Below are 18,846 nucleotides of genomic sequence, written 5' to 3'. Positions count from 1 at the left end.
ATTTTCTATAGAAATAGAATTTTGACAAAATGTTCTATAGAAATAAAATTTTGACAAAATTTTCTATAGAAATAACATTTTGACAATGTTTTCTATAAAAATAAAATTTTGGTAGATTATTTTTGGCTCGAGCGGCAACCATGATTATGAACCGTAAAGGACCAATTTTTGTGTGATTGGGGATCGCCTATATATAACTATAGACCGATATGGACCAATTTTGGCATGGTTATTAGCGGCCTTATATTAACACCACGTTCCAAATTTCAACCGGATCGGATGAATTTTGCTCCTCTAAGAGGCTCCGGCTTATATGGGGGCTATATACGATTATGGACTGATATGGACAACTTTTGGCATGGTTGTTAAATATCATATACTACCACCACGTACCAAATTTCAACCAGATCGGATGAATTTTGCTTCTCCAAAAGGCAACCGAGGTCAAGTCTGGGGATCGGTTTATATGAGGGCTATATATAATTATGGACTGATATGAACCAATTCCTGCATGGTTGTTGGATACCATATTCTAACATCACGTACCAAATTTCAACCGAATCGGATGAATTTTGCTCTTCCAAGGGGCTCCGGAGGTCAAATCTGGGGATCGGTTTATATGGGGCCTATATATAATTATTGACCGATTTCGGTCACTTTTTGCATGGATGCTTGAGACCATATATTAACACCACGTACCAAATTTCAACTGAATCAGATGAATTTTGGTCTTCCAAGAGGCTCCGGAGGTCAAATCTGGTTATCAATTTATATAGGGGCTATATATAATTATGTACCGATGTGAACCAATTTTGGCATGGTCATTAGAGACCATATATTAACACCATGTACCAAATTTCAACCGGATCGGATTAAATTTGCTTCTCTTAGAGCCTCCGCAAGCCAAATCTAGGGATCGGTTTATATGGGGGCTATATATAATTATGGACCGATGTGGACCAATTTCAGCATGGTTGTTAGAGACCATATACAAACATCATGCACCAAATTGCAGCCGGATCGGATGAAATTTGCTTCTCTTAGAGGCTCCGCAAGCCAAATCGGGGGATCGGTTCATATGGGGGCTATATATAATTATGGACCGATGTGGACCAATTTTTGCATGGCCATTAGAAACCATATACTTACACCATGTACCAAATTTCAGCCGGATCGGATGAAATTTGCTTCTCTTAAAGGCTCCGGACCAATTTTTGCATGGTTGTTAGAGACCATATACTAACACCATGTACCAAATTTCAGCCGGATCGGATGAAATTTGCTTCTCTTAGAGCAATCGCAAGCCAAATTTGGGGGTCCGTTTATATGGGGGCTATACGTAAAAATGGACCGATATGGCCCATTTGCAATACCATCCGATCTACATCAATAAGAATTACTTGTGCCAAGTTTCAAGTCGATAGCTTGTTTCGTTCGGAAGTTAGCGTGATTTCAACAGACTGACGGACGGACGGACATGCTTAGATCGACTCAGAATTTCACCACGACCCAGAATATATATACTTTATGGGGTCTTAGAACAATATTTCGATGTGTTACAAACGGAATGACAAAGTTAATATACTCCCCATCCTATGGTGGAGGGTATAAAAAATTGGACAAAATTTTCTATAGAAATATTTGTTTGGTAGATTTGTGGTAAGATTTTTTCAAATTTTGGTAGATTTTTTTTTTTGTGATACGAGTGGTAACCGTGGTTACCACACATTGTTAAAGATCAAGCCTTGCCGGCTTCTAATTTCCTTCAAAATGTAAAAATTATTAAAAATTGTGTTGAGTGAAAAAGTCCCTACATTGTGTCCCTAGGTCCCTACAAGACGCTAAATATTAGAAAACAAGTAAGGAAAGTCTAAAGTCGGGCGGAGCCGACTATATTATACCCTGCACCACTTTGTAGATCTAAATTTTTTATACCATATCACATCCGTCAAATGTGTTGGGGGCTATATAAAGGGTGATTTGTTAAGAGCTTGATAACTTTTTTTTTAAAAAAAACGCATAAAATTTGCAAAATCTCATCGGTTCTTTATTTGAAACGTTAGATTGGTCCATGACATTTACTTTTTGAAGATAATTTCATTTAAATGTTGACCGCGGCTGCGTCTTAGGTGGTCCATTCGGAAAGTCCAATTTTGGGCAACTTTTTCGAGCATTTCGGCCGGAATAGCCCGAATTTCTTCGGAAATGTTGTCTTCCAAAGCTGGAATAGTTGCTGGCTTATTTCTGTAGACTTTAGACTTGACGTAGCCCCACAAAAAATAGTCTAAAGGCGTCAAATCGCATGATCTTGGTGGCCAACTTACCGGTCCATTTCTTGAGATGAATTGTTCTCCGAAGTTTTCCCTCAAAATGGCCATAGAATCGCGAGCTGTGTGGCATGTAGCGCCATCTTGTTGAAACCACATGTCAACCAAGTTCAGTTCTTCCATTTTTGGCAACAAAAAGTTTGTTAGCATCGAACGATAGCGATCGCCATTCACCGTAACGTTGCGTCCAACAGCATCTTTGAAAAAATACGGTCCAATGATTCCACCAGCGTACAAACCACACCAAACAGTGCATTTTTCGGGATGCATGGGCAGTTCTTGAACGGCTTCTGGTTGCTCTTCACTCCAAATGCGGCAATTTTGCTTATTTACGTAGCCATTCAACCAGAAATGAGCCTCATCGCTGAACAAAATTTGTCGATAAACACATTTCGAACCGAACACTGATTTTGGTAATAAAATTCAATGATTTGCAAGCATTGCTCGTTAGTAAGTCTATTCATGATGAAATGTCAAAGCATACTGAGCATCTTTCTCTTTGACACCATGTCTGAAATCCCACGTGATCTGTCAAATACTAATGCATGAAAATCCTAACCTCAAAAGAATCACCCTTTATAAAAGTTTGTCCCAAAAATATACATTTAAATATCACTCGATATGGACAGTATTTGATAGATTTCTACCAAATCTATGGACTCAAAATTTAAGTCGGCTAATGCACTAGGGTGGAACACTATGTTAGTAAAAAACAAGTAAGGAAGGTCTAAAGTCGGGCCGACTATATTATACCCTGCACCACTTAGTAGATCTAAATTTTCGATACTATATCACATTCGTCAAACGTGTTGGGGGTTATATAAAGGTTTAACCCAAATACATTTAAATATCAATCGATCTGGACAGAATTTGATAGACTTCTACAAAATCTATAGACTCAAAATTTATGTCGGCTAATGCACTAGGGTGGAACATAATTTTAGTAAAAAAATATGGGGAACATTTAAATCTTAAGCAATTTTAAGGAAACTTCGCAAAAGATTATTTATGATTTATCGCTCGATATATATGTATTAGAAGTTTAGGAAAATTAGAGTCATTTTTACAACTTTTCGACTAAGCAGTGGCGACTTTACAAGGAAAATGTTGGTATTTTGACCATTTTTGTCGAATTCAGAAAAACATATATATGGGAGCTTTATCTAAATCTGAACCGATTTCAACCAAATTTGACACGCATAGTTACAATGCTAGTTCTACTCCCTGTGCAAAATTTCAACTAAATCGGAGTTAAAAATTGGCCTCTGTGGTCATATGAGTATAAATCGGGCGAAAGCTATATATGGGAGATATATTTAAATCTGAACCGATTTCAACCAAATTTGGCACGCATAGTAACAATGCTAATTCTACTCCCTGTGCAAAATTTCAACTAAATCGGAGTTAAAAATTGGCCTCTATGGGCAAATGAGTGTAAATCGGGCCAAAGCTATATATGGGAGCTATATCTAAATCTGAACCGATTTGTCTGATATTTTGAAAGCTTTTCGAGACTCATAAAATATTCGGATGTACGGAATTTGAGGAAGATCGGTTGATATACACGCCAATTATGACCAGATCGATGAAAAATATATATGGCAGCTATATCTAAATCTGAACCGATTTTTTCCAAAATCAATAGGGATCGTCTTTGAGCCGAAACAGGACCCTGTACCAAATTTTAGGGCAATCGGACTAAAACTGCGAGCTGTACTTTGCACACAAAAATACATCAACAGACAGACAGACGGACATCGCTAAATCGACTCAGGATTTTTATTCTAAGACGATCGGTATACTAAACGATGGGTCTCAGACTTTTCCTTCTTGGCGTTACATACAAATGCATAAACTTATTATACCCTGTACCACAGTAGTGGTGAAGGGTATAAATATGGGAAACATTTAAAACTGAAGCAATTTTAAGGAAACTTCGCAAAACTTTATTTATGATTTATCGCTCGATATATGTGTATTAGAAGTTTAGGAAAAATAGAGTCATTTTACAACTTTTCGACTAAGCAGTGGTTAAATCGCCACAAGGAAATGTTGGTATTTTGACCATTTTTGTCGAAATCAGAAAAGCATATATATGGGAGCTATATCTAAATCTGAACCGATTTCAACCAAATTTGGCACGCATAGCTACAATGATAATTCTACTCGTTGTGCAAAATTTCAACTAAATCGGAGCAAAAAATTGGCCTCTGTGGTCATATGAGTGTTAATCGGGCGAAAGCTATATATGGGAGATATATCTAAATCTGAACCGATTTCAACCAAATTTGGCACGCATAGCAACAATGCTAATTCTACTCCCTGTGCAAAATTTCAATTAAATCGGAGTAAAAGATTGGCCACTGTGGTCATATGAGTCTAAATCGGGCGAACGATATATATGGGAGCTATATCTAAATCTGAACCGATTTCAATAAAATTTGGCACACTTGACTATACTACTAATTGTACTCCTAGTACAAAATTTCAACCAAATTGGCGTAAAACTCTGGCTTCTGGGACCGTATTAGTCCATATCGGGCGAAAGATATATATGGGAGCTATATCTAAATCTGAACCGATTTGTATAATATTTTGCAAATTTTGTGAGACTCATAAAATATTAGGATGTACGGAAGTTGAAGAACATCGGTTGATAAACACGCCAATTATAACCAAATCGGGGATAAATATATATGACAGCTATATCTAAATCTGAACCGATTTTTTCCGAAATCAATAGCGATCGTCTTTGTTCCCCAAAACGACCCTGTGCCAAATTTGAGGACTATCGGACTTAAACTGCGACCTGTACTTTGCGCACAAAAATACATGAACAGACAGACGGACATCGCTAAATCGACTCAGAATTTAATTCTAAGACGATCGGTATACTAAACGATGGGTCTCAGACTTTTCCTTCCTGGCGTTACATACAAATGCACAAACTTATTATACCCTGTACCACAGTAGTGGTGAAGGGTATAAAAACTACATGTAGGGAATGTCCCCTACTTCTGACAACACTGACTCGATGTCCCATTTTCATTGCACGAGGATTTCTCCTGGTTATGTGTTTCGAGGTCTTGATCCTATTGCTGCCCGCAAGCTGATATGACAAAAATATTTACCAATTTTTTTAATTATTGCTGATTTTCTACAGCAGAGCCTGTTGGCGCCATCTAGTGGTATCCAATAATAAATACTCAAAACTTCATTGCACTGAACTTCAAATTTCATAGCAATTAGAACTCATATATATCATAAAAAAAACAACGATTCGCCCTCTCAAGTTTCAAGCAACGATAGTACTGAGTTTCCTGTCACAACCTTTTGCATCGTAGAGAAAAGCAGAACAGCCATTGAATTATTCTAAAAAGGAAACAAAAACCTAAATATAGTTTACGTTAAACCATACAATAAAAAGCAATTTATTATACAATCAGCACAAAATCCTTCGCGTATTATTTCGGGGAAAATAATAGAAGTGCGTAAGCCGCTAAAGAAAGCGCCAGAGGAACACCCTGACCCATATTGCATCACTCTTGCTGCGACTACCACTCCTAACCAGTCTTGTCGGGCAGTGGTCACTTCACCAGCTTTGTCAGACAGTGGTCAGTTAACCACCAGTGTGGACAAGTTCCCCATAATATCACAATTCGGAACGGTTGGGTCCCTCGTGTGCATTGACTTAGCTCTGCCTCTAATTGTATCCAGCAGAGAACGAAGATTTCGCCAGGAAGCTGGTGAACTAACCACCTAGGGCACTTGGGCATTCCTGTACGGCGGACGATACTGGTCAAGACTCTCGCGAAGATACATTTGGTCCTTCGAACCGGATAATTGAACCACGGATTGAGGTACGTAAGAAATATTTTATTGTGGGTTTGATATGCATGTGGCCCATATATAGTGTGTATAAGGCTGATGTGGAATAAAAGTGAGGTTAGCCGAAATTTTTACATAACGTGTGGGTATATGTACAAACGCCATATTTGATCCGAGCTTACGGTACATTGTTGTTGGTGGTGTTCCTCGTGTATTGGCATATAATAGTGAGATAAAGGGACTGTTTCAAGATTTCATCAACGTAACAAATACAAATTTGCGGTGCTCCTCGTATGGTCCGAATACTGATATTGTTGGTTTGTTAAGAATTTATGCCGTCCTAGCCAAAATTGAGCAGTGCTAGTGAGTAGCGGTTGTTCTTTTTTTATGAGTTTGAGTTGTTGGTCCGTGTGCCGGCGTCTTACGCAAACGAAACTACCTGGACGAGGTTACGTCATTGTTGTAATTATTACAATTTGGAAAGTTCAGTTGGATATTCAAAAATAGATTCGAAGTAAATTTTTGGATATAAAATGTCGGTGGCGGATACATACAATGAAGTGGGTGAGGAATTGTCGCGCTATGAAAATCGATTGAAAGCGGAAAATTTTTCCGATTACTCGATGGAGGCTGTGGATTGTGAGAGAACTGAATTAGAAATATTGTGGGCAAAGTATAAATCGGCTTATGAGGAACATGCCTCAGCTTCTAAGGAAAAGAAAAAGATTCACCTTCTGCATAATCAATATCATAAAACATACATCAGATGCGTAAATATTATCGCTAAGGTCCGAAAGAATGTTCAAGAAAGTGATGCTCAGACAAATGTTGCTCAAAAGTCGTCAGAGCTTTCGATACATGTACCTCCTTGCGATACTGGAGTTTTTGCCGGTGACTACGCATCGTGGCCGACCTTTCGTGATTTATTCACTGCAATATTCATTAATAATTCGAAACTAACCGCTGTTGAAAAACTATTTTACCTATTTCAAAAAACTTGAGAGGGCGAATCGTTGTTTTTTTTATGATATATATGAGTTCTAATTGCTATGAAATTTGAAGTTCAGTGCAATGAAGTTTTGAGTATTTATTATTGGATACCACTAGATGGCGCCAACAGAGCCTATTTCTTTATTTATTTTTTTTTTCATAAACATTTTTCAATAATTTATTGGAGATTTTTGTGAGGAATTTTAGTTTAAATTGGGAATTTTTGGAGACGAAAGCCAGATTACAAAAATCATAACTGGTGTCGAATCAGCAGCTCTTACCAAAATTAAAGACCCTAATGAAAGGAAAACGTTTGGCTATGTTTGTGGAAATGACAAAAAAAATGGAACAAAGAGCTATATACTGTATGCCTAACAGTGCATTTCCGAAGTGTTTTCAGGATATGAAAGAACACTGGCATAATTGTATTATGTCATAAGTTATTTTTGATCCGACCTCGCAAATGATAGCTATATCTAAATCTAAACCTATTTGGTTAATTTAATTGAAGTCCAATATGGTCCACGACCGCACCATAATTGCACCAAATGTATTCCCGATCTTTCTGTTGAGCATATTTCATTATGGCATACACCCGGTTTTCTCTAAATTTTATGAATTCAGCTCTTTAAGAAATCTCAACGCCCTTACAGAAAATTTCATTCATTTATGATTTCAGTACGCTATGCAAAGGCTTATGCCTTTACTTAAAATTCTTAACATAATGCAGAATAAATTAGCGAGCTCCCAGGCAACACTCAGCACTAAAAGCACAGCTAAACCGGAAGGAAATCTCAACTCAGCACAATTCAGGACACACACACACACTCTCCAACATACACAACAACAGCAATACAAATTGCACATGAAACACGCACTTACACACTCACACACATTGCCTCCACTCACATATTTACACAAGGCACGCAGCCATAGCCAACAAAGTAATTGCGGTGGGAAGATGGGCGATGGGTCCACAAATAGACATACTCGTAGTCGTCTAAATATTCACGAAGTGGCAAAAACTCATTGAAGGCTTTTCTAGCGTTAGTAAAATATTCCAGACACATCATCGTATTTTGCTAATTGAAAATTAGGCTCTACTTTTTATATAAGGACGATAGGGAGATAGAGAGCGAGATACTGTCATACTGACTGACAATCGACCACTGTATCTTATCGATGCATAACAACGACAACAGCAGCAACAATGAAATGATACTAAGAATATCCGCCTCATAAAAGGCTAACAATTCCAGAGGAGACTATATCTACTACATCAATAAACGGCCATATTTATTCCTCGAATCGTGATATACCATAGGAATACTAAGAGTTCTACTTGGGGAAGTGTGTCAATTGCTGTTATATGACCTCGGTATATTTGGGTTCATAACACACGTAAGTTATCTTCTTCGTTAGTTTCCTGTATGGTGTGGTGTTGTTGAACGTGTTAAGGAAATCCCCACACAAATGTGGCCATATTGAAATATTGTTCTAACCTTTCTTGGCGTTGTCCTCATTCATTCTAGGGATGAAAATGAAATTACAAATTTTTGCAATATAGGGCGTATTGAATCCTGCATCAATCTGTAAAACTGGGTATGTTATAACACAGAAAAAAGTAAGGCGTCGCCAAAAAAAAAAACAATGAAAATATAGTGAAACCTCTCAATCTAATACAGACATCTCTCAGAAGTGGAGACATTTGCTTTATAATTAAATTAAATTCTCATAAGTGGACAACTCTAAAAATTTGAACAAAACTTAGGCGAACGTGGGTGTTCGCAACTGAGAGATTTCACTGTATTGGAAGTGGTGCAAAGTTTGCCCTGAAGCAATGAATTTTGTACTCAGGCAGAGAAGGAATATAATCACTTCAAACATTTTATTTTTGGACGGGGAATAAGGGAAATTTTAGCTGCAAACAAGTATATAGGGCCATAAGTTCGGCCAGGCCGAATCTTATGTACCCTCCACCATGGATTGCGTAGAAACTTCTACGAAAGACTGTCATCCACAATCGAATTACTTGGGTTGTGGTATCTTAAAACTTCTTCATCGTTTTCTAAATTGTTAGTTAGTACATACGTGGTATATATTAGACACAAACGGTATGTATAGGTATGTCTACAAATAATTTCGAATCGAGATTTGCACGGTACGTAGAGAGCCAGAATTGAACAAGTATATACGTCCGTAAGTTCGGCCAGGCCGAAGCTTATGTACCCTCCATCATGGATTGCGTAGAAACTTCTTCTAAACACTGTCATCCAGAATCGAATTACTTAAGCTGCGGTAACGCTTGCCGATGGCAAGGTATCTTAAAACCTCCTAACATCGTCTTCTAACTTGTATGTAAGTCCATACGTGGTATCTATTAAATCAAACAAGTATACACGGTCTTAAGTTCGGCCAGGCCGAATCTCATGTACCCTCCACCATGGATACCGGTGGCAAGGTATCCAGCATTGAAATATGGGGGTCGCTTATATGGGGCTATATACAATTATGAACTTGATATGGACCAATTTTTGTGTGACTGGGGATCGATTTATCTGAGGGCCAAATATAACTATAGACCGATATGGACCTAGTCAGGCATGGTTGTTAACGACCATTTACTAGCACAATATACCAAATTTCAACTCACTCGAATGAAATTTGCTCCTCCAAAAGGCTCCAAAACCAAATCTCGGGATCGTTTTATATGGAGCTATGTATGATTATGGACTGATATGGACCACTTTTGGCATAGTTGTTAAATATCATATACTACCACCACGTACCAAATTTCAAGCAGATCGGATGAATTTTGCTTCTCCAAAAGGCATCGGAGGTCAAATCTGGGGATCGGTTTATATGGGAGCTATATATAATTATGGACCGATACGAAGCAATTCATGCATGGTTGTTGGATACCATATACTAACATCACATACCAAATTCCGACCGAATGCTCTTCCAAGGGGCTCTGGAGTTCAAATCTGGGGATCGATTCATATGGGGCCTATAAATAATTATGGACCGATATCGACCAATTTTTGCATGGGAGTTTGAGGCCATATATTAACACCACGTACCAAATTTCAACTGAATCAGATAAATTTTGGTCTTCCAAGAGGCTCCGGAGGTCAAATCTGGTGATCGGTTTATATGGGGGCTATATATAATTATTGACCGATGTGGACCAATTTTTGCATGGTTGTTAGAGACCATATACTAACACCATGTACCAAATTTCAGCCGGATCGGATGAAATTGGCTTCTCTCAGAGGCTCCGCAAGCCAAATCTGGGGATCGGTTTATATGGGGGCTATATATAATTATGGACCGATGTGGACCAATTTTTGCATGGTTGTTAGAGACCATATACTAACACCATGTACCAAGCCGGATCGGATGAAATTTGCTTCCCTTTAGAGTTCTCGCAAGCCAAATCTGGGGATCGGTTTATATGGGGGCTATATATAATTATGGACCGATGTGGACCAATTTTTGCATGGTTGTTAGAGACCATATACTAACACCATGTACCAAATTTCAGCCGGATCGGATGAAATTGGCTTCTCTCAGAGCCTCCGCAAGCCAAATCTGGGGATCGGTTTATATGGGGGCTATATATAATTATGGACCGATATGGACCAATTCCTGCATGGTTGTTGGATACCATATACTAACACCACGTACATAATTTCAACCGGATCGGATGAATTTTGCTCCTCTAAGAGGCTCCGGAGGTCAAATCTGGGGATCGGCTTATATGGGGGTTATATATAATTATGGACCGATATGGACCAATTTTGGCATGGTTGTTAGAGACCCTATACTAACACCATGTACCAAATTTCAGCCGGATCGGATGAAATTGGCTTCTCTCAGAGGCTCCGCAAGCCAAATCTGGGGATCGATTCATATGGGGCCTATAAATAATTATGGACCGATATCGACCAATTTTTGCATGGGAGTTTGAGGCCATATATTAACACCACGTACCAAATTTCAACTGAATCACATAAATTTTGGTCTTCCAAGAGGCTCCGGAGGTCAAATCTGGTGATCGGTTTATATGGGGGCTATATATAATTATTGACCGATGTGGACCAATTTTTGCATGGTTGTTAGAGACCATATACTAACACCATGTACCAAATTTCAGCCGGATCGGATGAAATTGGCTTCTCTCAGAGGCTCCGCAAGCCAAATCTGGGGATCGGTTTATATGGGGGCTATATATAATTATGGACCGATGTGGACCAATTTTTGCATGGTTGTTAGAGACCATATACTAACACCATGTACCAAGCCGGATCGGATGAAATTTGCTTCCCTTTAGAGTTCTCGCAAGCCAAATCTGGGGATCGGTTTATATGGGGGCTATATATAATTATGGACCGATGTGGACCAATTTTTGCATGGTTGTTAGAGACCATATACTAACACCATGTACCAAATTTCAGCCGGATCGGATGAAATTGGCTTCTCTCAGAGGCTCCGCAAGCCAAATCTGGGGATCGGTTTATATGGGGGCTATATATAATTATGGACCGATGTGGACCAATTTTTGCATGGTTGTTAGAAACCATATACTAACACCATGTACCAAATTTCGGAAGAAATTTGCTTCTCTTAGAGCAATCGCAAGCCAAATTTGGGGGTCCGTTTATATGGGGGCTATACGTAAAAGTGGACCGATATGGCCCATTTGCAATACCATCCGACCTACATCAATAACAACTACTTGTGCTAAGTTTCAAGTCGATAGCTTGTTTCGTTCGGAAGTTAGCGTGATTTCAACAGAAGGGCGGACGGACGGACGTCTTAGATCGATTCAGAATTTCACCACGACCCAGAATATATATACTTTATGAGGTCTTAGAGCAATATTTCGATGTGTTACAAACGGAATGACAAAGTTATTGTGGAGGGTATAAAAAATAAATTAAAAGAACTTCCTGAGTAGTCAAAATAAAGAACATCTTTGGAAGGACATTTTTGGAAGTGATTTTAAAGTTGTACCTTGGGAAGTACTTCCAAATTTTTTTGCTGGGTAGTGCATACGTTTGCAACACTCAGAAGGAGATGAGATAGACACATGGTGTCTTTGGCAATATTACTTAGGTTCGATCCCTGTGTCGATATAGTCATGTCTGTCCGTCCGTCCGTCTGTAAACGCATTTTTCTAATCAATGTCTATGTCGCAGTTTTAGTCCAATCGACTTGAAGTTTGGCAAAACTTTCTGTTGTGGGTCACACTCTTGACTTTGTAAGAAACAGGTTCATATTTCGATATAGTTTCCATATATATATTTCGTCCCATATGCACTTATATGACCCCAGAACCCACAGTTTTATCCTGATTTGCTTGAAATTGGGCCCCAGAAGCCAGAGTTTACCCTGATTTGTTTGCAATTTTACACAAGGAGTACAATTATTATTAGTATAGTTAAGTGTGCTAAATTTGATTGAGATCGTTTCAGATTTAGGTATAGATCCCATATATATGTATATGCTCTTTCGGCCCCAAAATACCCACATTTTCCTAAAGACTCCACAGACATGTCGAAAAATTTTAAAAATGAATCAAATTTTTCCAGACCTCTAATACATACCTATCGATACATAAATTATAAATGCACTTTTGCGAAATGGTATAAAAATGGGCTTAGATTTAAAATTTTCCCATAGTTGTTTGTGCGATATTTTAAGCCAAAAGATTTTGTAGAACTTTATATATAGAACTACACAAATTTGAAGGAGTTGAATTAGTATCGAAGATGTGGATCCACAAACTGGTGCCGACTATACTATAGCCGTCTTTAAACTTTCCTAATTTGTTTTTAGTTAAAATTCCTTTATTTCAAAGAAGTTTGTACATAATATTATCTAATTTAAGGACACGCAAATTAGATAATATTCAATTTTATACAGTTTAATATTAAGTCATTATTTTATCACAAAAATGTGAGCTTTTTTCATATATTTGAGAATTTATTTCGAAGAAAATTGTAGCAGACTAAATAAGTCTTGAGCTCTATCAATATGGGCTCCATGAAAAGTAGCCCATAAATTTAATGAAGTAGGACTGAAATTATATGAAAAACAACAACACCAAATTTTTATGCTTTTTTTTGGGGAGTAACTTCATTTTATTTTTAGGGCCCGTTTGTATTATGAAAATTATGAAAAAATCCCAGTATTTCAAATAAAATTCAATCCAAATTTCCTTTTTGGGTTTGTGCTTGGTTTTTATTTGGGAATATTTTTCGCTTTCTGGAATTTGACAGTGGTGGCAGTATACACACTTTTGTTCCCAATAGTATTAAAATTATTTTTTCACGGAGGGCCTTCGGGCGGGGTTTTAAGAATTTTTCTAACGCGATACCCACCTCAAAACAAAACACAAATATTCCTCTCCAAATAATAGGTACTTCAATTTTCTTTAGAAATAAAATTTTGAGACAATCTTCTGTAGAAATAAAGTTTGGAGAAAATTTTCTATCAAAATAAAATTTTGAGAAACGTTTCTATGAAAATAAAATTTTGAGAAAATTTTCTATCAAAATAAAATTTTGAGAACATTTTCTATCAAAATAAAATATTGAGAAAATTTGTTATAGAAATAAAATTTTGATAAAATTTTCTATAGAAATAATATTTTGAAAAAATTTTCTATAGAAGTAAAATTTTGAGAAAATTTTCTATCAAAATAAAATTTTGAGAAAATTTTCTTTCAATATAAAATTTTGAGAAATTTTTCTATCAAAATAATATTTTGAGAAAATTTTCTATCAAAATAAAATTTTGAGAAAATTTTCTATCAAAATAAAATTTTGAGAAAATTTTCTATCAAAATAAAATTTTGAGAAAATTTTCTATCAAAATAAAATTTTGAGAAAATTTTCTATCAAAATAAAATTCCTTCATTCGAAAAAAACAACATTTTTTTATGCTAACCAATTTGTATTGTATTTTATTTTATTTAAATTTGGTAGATTTGTGGGTTTTTATTCAAATTTTGTTAATTTGGTAATTTATGTTATTATTGCCACGAGTGGCAACCGTGATGAGAAGTCATCAACCACCTTATAGTTGACGTTATAAAAGGGCCATGATGCGTATATGTAATGTTAACAAAAACAATTCAGTTATTATAACGTATACGTCACCATATACATAAACCATCTAAAACTACTGCTTGCATCATGAAAGATACGGTGTGTTCGCGTTCTTTTCCAGTAAAAAATATCCAGTAAAAAACTAGCAAGAGAGTAAGAGTGTATTTTACTCTCTTTGCTTAAAATAGCTGAAAAGTACACGAACGGCATCCAGTAAATATTGGCAGATTTCAGCTTCTAAAACATTAAAAACAAAGAACGAAGCCATTTTTTTTTGGCATCCAATTGTAGCTGCGGAACATATACATTGTGCTGGTGCTTTGTTTGCTATTAACAATCAGCTGGCAACGTATGTTATGATTTGCAAGATTTTACTGGGGAAAAACATTCTCTAGCAAAAACTTGCAATTTCTCTATCTGATAACTGTTAAATGTAGGCTCTCTCCGGCTCTCTTTTGCTGGCTTTTTGGTGTAAACGACAGACTTCCGGTACATATTTGTGATAATTATCAAAAATTATCGGGTTCTGGAATGGGTCGAGACTTGAAATTTACATCAATCGACTTTTTGTCAAAAAAAGGCCAAAAGTCGACTTTTCTAATCTTTCAAATCAAATAATAAACATTTCAATTTTTTTGTGATTGAAAAAATTGCAATAAAAAAAATTGGATCAATTAATATCGTGAGCGAAAATTAACACAAATGAATTTGAGATTTGAGATCGGCCTGGCTGATCTTAGGGCCGTATATACATGTCTAAAATCAATTTAACATTTTAGTTGAACAATCGTTGGTACTATCTATTGCTGTTAATTGATAGTTATACGCCATAACCATTTACAGTTTTTCCTGTTTTAGATAGAAATTTGGTAAAACACATTAATTTAATTACAATATTACAATTGGTAATTAGTTACACATCAATGCTATGGTAGATATGATATACATATATGTAAGTGAAAGATAAAGGCACATTTTCAATACCCGAAAACTCTTTATGATGTATCGAAGTACGAGTAGAGATGTTTGTACAGGGCCACGTATTTTCACAAAGAAGTTTTCTTCGTACAAGGAAGCTATTGCCACGGTTGCCACATTTGGTAGAATTTTACCAAAAATGGTAGATTTTGCAAAATATTTATCTCCAACTAAGAAGTATTTCACAAGTTATTAATAGAAATAAAATTTTGGTTAAAGTTTTTATAGAAATAAAATTTTGACAAAAAATTTTATAGAAATAAAATTTTTTAGAAAATTTTCTATAGAAATAAAATTTTGACAAAATTTGATAAAATTCTCTATAGAAATATGATTTTTGTCAAAACTTTTTTTCTCTAGAAAATTTTCTCAAAATTTTCTATAGAAAAAAGTTTTGACAAAAGTTCCTATAGAAAAAAAGTTTTGACAAAATTTTTTATAGAAATAAAATTTTGACAAAATTTTCTATAGAAATAAAATTCTGACAAAAATTTCTAAAGAAATAAGTAAATTTTGAAAAAGTTTTGTGAAAATTTTCTATAGAAATAAAATTTTGACAAAATTTTCAATAGAAATAAAATAAATAGTTTTGACAAAAGTTCCTATAGAAAAACAGTTTTGACAAAATTTTCTATGGAAATAAAATTTTTACAAAATTTTTTATAAAAATAAAATTTTGAGAAAATTTTCTAAAGAAATAAATAAATTTTTGACATTTTCTATTGAAATAAAATTTTGACACAATTTTCTAAGGAAACAAATAAATTTTTGACATTTTCTATAAAAATAAAATTTTGACACAATTTCCTATAGAAATGAATTTTGAAAATTTTTTCTATAGAAATAAAATGTTGACAAATTTTTCTATAGAATTAAAATTTTGACAAATTTTTCTATAGAAAAAAAGTTTTGACAAAATGTTCTATAAAGGGTGGTCAAAATTTGGTCAATATAAACTTGACGTATTTCTTTAAATTTTGCATTTAAAAAAACTGAACACCCCTCATTTTGAAGGTGTGTGTGTGTGTAGAATGATGCTCCTATTTTGATTTTGGAATTCACTCTTCAGTTGTCAAAATGCCGTCCAAGCAAGAAGAGCAGCGTATCAAAATTTTGCTCGCGCATCGCAAAAATCCGAGCTACTCGCACGCAAAGCTGGCAAAATCGCTAAAAGTTGCCAAATCAACCGTTAAAAATGTAATTAAAGTGTTTGGGGAACGTTTGTCGACAGCCAGGAAGTCTGGATCGGGGGGAAATCGAAAACCGGAGGCCGCTGAGACGACAAAGAGAGTTGCCGGTAGTTTCAAGCGAAACCCTAACCTCTCTCTCCGAGATGCCGCAAATAAGCTGGGTGTATCGTCTACAACCGTGCATCGAGCCAAAAAACGAGCTGGACTATCGACTTACAAGAAGGTAGTGACTCCAAATCGCGATGATAAACAAAATACGACGGCCAAAGCGCGATCCCGGAGGCTGTACACGACGATGCTGACGAAGTTTGACTGCGTGGTAATGGACGACGAAACCTACGTCAAAGCCGACTACAAGCAGCTTCCGGGACAGGAGTTTTATACGGCAAAAGGAAGGGGAAAGGTAGCAGATATTTTCAAGCACATAAAACTGTCAAAGTTCGCAAAGAAATATCTGGTTTGGCAAGCCATCTGTACCTGTGGATTGAAAAGCAGCATTTTCATAGCTTCCGGGACTGTCAACCAAGAAATTTACGTGAAAGAGTGTTTGAATAAACGTCTGCTGCCTTTCCTGAAGAAACACGGTTGTTCCGTACTGTTTTGGCCGGATTTGGCATCTTGCCATTACGGTAACAAGGCCATGGAGTGGTACGCCGCCAACAACGTGCAGGTGGTTCCCAAAGACAAGAACCCTCCCAACACGCCAGAGCTCCACCCAATTGAGAAATACTGGGCTATTGTCAAGCGGAACCTAAAGAAGACCAAAAAAACTGCTAAGGACGAGCAGCAGTTCAAGGCAAACTGGCTTTCTGCGGCGAAGAAGGTGGACAAAGTGGCTGTACAAAATCTGATGGCAGGTGTCAAGCGTGAGGCCCGGCAATTCGGATTTGGAAAAGCGAAAACCTAACTGAATATTTTTCCTGAATTTTATACTAATTGAACTTGAAAAAGAAATTTAATTTGATTTTTTAAATAAACGATTTCACCGATTTACACGCGTTTTCCCTTGACCAAATTTTGCCCGTATTACCCTTTATATAACCCCCATATAAACCGATCACCAGATTTGACCTCCGGAGCCTCTTGAAAAACCAAAATTCATCTGATTCAGTTGAAATTTGGTACGTGGTGTTAATATATGGCCTCAAACACAGCAAAAATTGGTCGAAATCGGTCCATAATTATATATATCCCCCATATAAACCGATCCCCAGATTGGACCTCCGGAGCCCTTTGGCAGAGCAAAATTCATCCGATTCGGTTGAAATTTGGTACGTGATGTTAGAATATGGTATCCAACAACCATGCAGGAATTGGTTCATATCAGTCCATATTTATATATAGCCCCCATATAAACCGATCCCCAGACTTGACCTCTGGTGCCGTTTGGAGAAGCAAAATTCATCCGATCTGGTTGAAATTTGTTACGTGGTGGTGGTATATGATATTTAGCAACCATGCCAAAAGTGGTCCATATCAGTCCATAATCATATATAGCCACCATATAAACCGATCCCTAGATTTGGTTTTGGAGCCTCTTGGAGGAGCAAATTTCATCCGAGTCAGTTGAAATTTGGTACATTGTGCTAGTATATGGCCGTTAAGAACCATGCCTAAGTAGTAGTACTAAGATAAATCGATTCCCAATCACACAAAAATTGGTCCATATCAAGTTCTTAATTCTATATAGCCCCCATATAAGCGACCCCCATATTTCAATTCTGGCTCTCTACGTACCGTGCAAAAGTCAATGTCGATTTGTAATTATTTGTAGCCTTATCTATACATAACTTTTTTGTCTAATATATACCACGTATGGACTAACTCACAATTTAGAAAACGATGTTAAGAAGTTTTAAGATACCACAACCCAAGTAATTCGATTGTGGATGACAGTCTTTCGTAGAAGTTTCTACCCAATCCATGGTGGAGGGTACATAAGATTCGGCCTGGCCGAACTTACGGCCGTATATACTTGTTTTTTTTTTGTGATTTTTGCAAAATTTTGAAAAGTTGAATTTTCCATTATTTGATATTTTAAAAATTTAAAAAAATTCCAAATGTCAACTTTTTGAATTTTTTTTTTGAAAATTGGAAAAGTCGATTTTTGGATTTTTTTAATTTGTGTGATCATATGTGTGTAAGTCGGACGAAAGATATATATGGATGCTATATCTAAATCTGAACCGATTTCATGCAAATTTGGCATGCATTGTTAGAATGCTAGTGTTACTCCTTGTGAAAAATGTTACTTAAATCGGAGTGAAAATATGGCCTCTGTGGTTATATGAGGGTAAATCGGACCAAAGATATATATGGATGCTATATATAAATCTGAACCGATTATTTCCAAAATCATCCTATTCTGACCCAAAACACACAGTTATGTCCAATTTAAGAGCGATTAGGTTAAAA

General features: G+C 36.4%; 1 protein-coding gene across 2 annotated transcripts in view; it reads left to right on the top strand.

Annotated features, from left to right (window-relative positions):
* The first annotated feature begins 6,051 nt into the window (after positions 1–6,051).
* Positions 6,052–18,846, top strand: part of LOC142232652 (uncharacterized) — an 89,075-nt gene continuing 76,280 nt past the window's right edge. The window contains exon 1 of one of the 2 annotated variants that reach the window (XM_075303294.1): positions 6,052–6,187. The gene's annotated coding sequence lies outside the window, so the exon portion shown is untranslated. The remainder of the gene's footprint in view (positions 6,188–18,846) is intronic. The other variant, XM_075303295.1, reaches the window with a different exon arrangement.

This window comes from Haematobia irritans, chromosome 4 (genome assembly GCF_050003625.1).
Source record: "Haematobia irritans isolate KBUSLIRL chromosome 4, ASM5000362v1, whole genome shotgun sequence".
NCBI lineage: Eukaryota > Metazoa > Arthropoda > Insecta > Diptera > Muscidae > Haematobia > Haematobia irritans.
This window is presented reverse-complemented; position numbering and strand designations above follow the sequence as displayed.